The sequence below is a fragment of the Chiloscyllium plagiosum genome, chromosome 1 (assembly GCF_004010195.1).
Source record: "Chiloscyllium plagiosum isolate BGI_BamShark_2017 chromosome 1, ASM401019v2, whole genome shotgun sequence".
Taxonomy (NCBI): Eukaryota; Metazoa; Chordata; class Chondrichthyes; order Orectolobiformes; family Hemiscylliidae; genus Chiloscyllium; species Chiloscyllium plagiosum.
In genome coordinates this window covers 88,486,979-88,491,379 of record NC_057710.1, presented here as the reverse complement: position 1 = coordinate 88,491,379, position 4,401 = coordinate 88,486,979, and the positions used below count along the sequence as shown (strand labels likewise).

General features: G+C 39.7%; 1 non-coding gene across 1 annotated transcript; it reads right to left on the bottom strand.

Annotated features, from left to right (window-relative positions):
- Positions 1–782: 782 nt before the first annotated feature.
- Positions 783–889, bottom strand: LOC122555981. Its single transcript, XR_006313411.1, has one exon. It is a non-coding gene; the product is annotated as a U6 spliceosomal RNA (small nuclear RNA).
- Positions 890–4,401: the final 3,512 nt, after the last annotated feature.

Genomic DNA, 4,401 nt, shown 5'->3' with positions numbered 1-4,401 from the left:
CTCAACAAACTCCTGCCACAACTTTATTGACCAACATTTAAAAACAGAAAGAGTTGCCAAGTTGCTCAATTGCAGTAATTAGCAATTCAGTAAACTAGCCCATGCCAACTGTAGAATTTCCAAATACAACAAGACTCAGACACTGAAAGCTGTGTCCTGATGTTGCCTGTTATCTGATGCTACATTGGTATTGCAATCATTTCGTATTATGAAAGATGTATTTCTTATGTGCTTTCAATCAAAGGTCATTTTTCTCTGAATTTTGTAAAAAGGTCCGAAAACTGAAACGGTAGGGGGGATGGGTTTGGGTGGATGCTCTTTGGAGGGTCAGTGCGGACCCAATGGGCTAAATGGCCTGTTTCTACACTATAGGGATTTTAAGACTTAAAATTAGTGCGGAGTTCACACTATTGATCCCATTTTGTCTGTTGCAAAAGGCTTCAATTCACAGTGTTCATGGAGTAGGTACAAAAGCTTTCGAAGGGCAGAAAAGATCTGATTAGCGTCAAGATTTGAAGGACTTTTACCCCAACAATTATAAATGATCAATTAACCTGTTCAGACATGGTATAAAATGCCTCTCAAGCAGGGAGGAATGGAACCTAGGTCACCAGGCCTAGAGGTAAGAACTCTGCCACTGAATCACAAGAACCCTACATTCTCACCATTAATTTTTTTTATCAAGTTGTGTTATTTCACACCTCTGGAACAGGTGGGATTTGAACCCAGATCTCCTGGCTGAGAGATAGGGATGCTACCACTGAGCCACAAGAAACCTTAGGACCATTTTTTAACACTTCATGAATTTGTATATCATTCTTGTGCAGGGGCCAAGCTAATCTTCTCTGTATCATTCCAACTTTACTGTGCATACTGCTGAAGCCAGCACAATAGTTTAGAATAACCTGTTCAGATGTGTTACTTCTTAAACCAAGTCTTCTGGCTCAGACGTAGGGACATTACCACTGTACCACAGCAGTCCTAAGTAATACTACCCAGTCTTTTTTAAAAGAACATCTAAAATACACATACTTTCTTTAAATCAATGTGTTCAGTGATGTTATTACATACGTTTGGAGCAGTTGGGACTAGAACCCAAATCTCCTGGTTCAGAGGTAGGACACTACTGCTGCCCCATAAGAACCCTTGGAACTCTCACCATTTGTAACATAAAACAACAGGCTGCAGCTGTCAGTGGTTGTTTTAAAAAAAAGCTCTGCTGGATGGTATTGATTGACAGACCAGTTGGTGTAGCATTTGTTCATGTTGCATTTGTTGACATTTCCCTATAAGTTCTTACTATATATTTAAGCAAGCTTGGCTCACTTTCAAATGCTGTAAGTATCTCAACAGGGGTATCTAGTTCATAGTTTGATTGACAACTTGTTGGGTACTAAAAGATTACTTGTTTCCAATATTGAATATGAATAGAAGTTTATTTGTTTTTATAAAAGATTATCCACTTCGGGTTTCAAAGGATTAATGGGCTTCGTGAATGGGAGTTTCATTTTCACTACATTTCCACATGACCTCTGAGGTGTGACCGTGGTAACGAGTGGGTGAGTTGACATGGAGAGTATCAGAATCCATAGCAAGTGGATGGTGGATGTGGAAATGCAGGCTGTAAGAACTGTAAGTTGCAAAACAGTTGGGAGAGAGAAACAACAAAAGAACTGAGGCAGGCATTCTAAACAGCCCACCTTGCCATTCACCATCCCAATGGCAAGTCTGAGTTTATCCTATTACTTCTCCATCCCCGGAACACTTTAAATTATAAACTATAAGCCAGTAAAGTGTAGGAGCAGAAGTATGCCATTCAGCCCATTGAGTCTGGCCTGCTAATCAATGAGAACATGGATGATTTGATAATACTGAACTCTGCTTTTTGGCCTTATCCTCACAAGCTTTAATTCCCTTCAAATCCAGGTGGCTCTGATGAAAGAGGAAATTTCCGAACGTGAGCTCACTGCTTGGGAGTGAAATTCCAGCCTGTTAACTCTGATTCTCTCTCCACTGATGCTTACAGACCTGCTGGGTACTTCAAACATTGTGTTTATACTTTCCCCTAGTAGAGATAAACCCATAATGCTGTGGCAGCAACTGGAAGTCTTAGAGATTAGAAAGGGAAAGTTAGGACTCAGTGTGAACATGTTGCATAGAGTCAATTAGAAGAAGGGAAAAAAATATTTCAACAATTTCAGTCTTATGCTGATGAATAACATGGAGACAGGTATGATTTTTGGGTTAAGCAAAATCCATGAAAATGTTTGTCAATACTTATAAATTAAAAATATAAATGTTTAATTCGTATGGAACACACAATCAAGAGTAAAATCAAGACACAGTTTATAACATATATCTCCAGTGTGACCACATCCCAATTGCAACTTTATAAGCAGCCATTGCTCTCGTCAGCCTCAGAAGGGCCAAAGCAGAGAGGAATTTATTGTCCAAAGCTCACAAAGAGTTAGTCTGTCTCACTCAGATGACTTGAACAGGGTTAAGCATACAGCTGTCTAAACACACACAGTCAGCAGTGCTTCGGGCCTTTTCAGTGACTGTGAGTATAACAGACACCGTCAGACCAGCCTCCCACTGCTCAAATCCAAAGATGCAGTCACTATTTTCAATTCCACTCAGCAAAGCGTTTAAACCCTTGTTATTCTTTAGTTGTGGCCAACAAAAGCACAATTGAAAAAATATATAAAGTATGGTTAAAAACATGAGAGCTATTGCTGAAAACACAAAATTAAGTTTTGACTGACTTATTATTTAACTAAGATGTTGACTGAGTAGATTATTAGAAGCATGAATAGTGCTCTGTATATCAATAAATATATTAAAACAAATGAAATTATGAGCTTTCCCTGACTGTTCAGCAGTGTCTGTGAACTGCCTGTGATACCGTAGCAGTGTCTGTGAGCTGCCTGTGATACCATAGCAATGTCTTTGAGCTGCCAGTATTTGTGTAACAGTGTCTGTGGGCTGCCTGTGTTTGTGTCAGTGTCTGCGGTTCTATAGCCATGCCTGTGGAATACCTGTAATTGTTTAGCAGTTCTGTATAGTTGAAGTCAAAGTTTTGAAATCACTTTAACATCAGGCGGATGTTTGCAAAGTTTACATTTTTCCTAAACGTTCCTGTGTGTCAGATGGGATGCTTTTCCTGCAAATTCTTGCCATCTTAACAAAGTTCTGATTCAGCAAAGTGGACAGCTTGCATAGATTTTTGTTTTCACCACCTGGATTGTAATATAGAGGAACAATTGGCTGGCCATTGTAAAATCGAGAGAATGTTTATTGCATCGATATTAATCAAGTGAAATTTGAGCAGGTTCTACAAATCAACGAGCCTTCTGCACTGCCAGATTATAGTTCCTGGATTGAAGACAAAACTGCACTGTTTTGTGTAATGAAAAAGTACAAACAGGTCTGGTAATAGTTTGCATAGCAAGAAGATGGGTGATATTGAGAAGCTAGCGATACCCAAGGCTAACATTAAGGCATATTCAAATAGGCCTATAAATTGGTTAAGCAGCAGCTCTGAAACAGACTTAAGGTTGCTGCTGTACTACCCAAAACGAGGTACTATGCCAATTCCAGCACACTGTTGCAAAGCTCAGGTTTGACATCAGAGCTGATAGGACTCTTCAGACTCCAACCGGTGAGCAGTAGTTGAAGATTGGTATCACAGACCAGGTCTTCCATTAATTGACTTTCATATTTAATCTAAATTTAGCCTCAGGTTGATGCACCTAACCTGCCACCAGTTATGAACCCAAATCAATATTCTCCCCTATTATGTGGAAAAATATATTTCGATAGGAAAAATCTGATTTTTCGATCCCCAAACTGATCTAATTAGTTAGTTTTTTTTCTAGCGAATATGAAATCATTTTGTGATTTCTTCAGAAACTCTGTTGTTCTATTGCTCTCACTGAACAAGCAGCCTTCTTGCTCTGATGCCTCTGGCCTTTTTAAGCTGGATTGACTGGAGGAGGTTTCTGGATAGAAGCAGTAGTAACTCTGATGGCAAGCTCAATAGAGGCACATCAATTGCTGAGTGTCGTGGCCTACCATATCATTTTAGTAAGAGTCCCTGATTCTTGTCCTCTTTGTAAACACTCACCCTGACCAATCAGTTGGCTAATGACAAAATAGCCCTAGTTCAATTCTCCTTGAAAGATGTGAGATATAAATAGGATCATTCTTGGTTGAAAAAGCATGAGGATGACAACCTTAGAATCACTGAAAGAACAGCAATCTCATTTTCCACTTAGGTACCTTAAAGCCATCAGAGTCTCACACTTCTCAGCAACATCCGACCACAAACACCATCCTCTATTTTGATTATCACCCACCTCTCCTCCTCTTTCATCTCCCTCCTCCCCTCCCCCTCTCCCC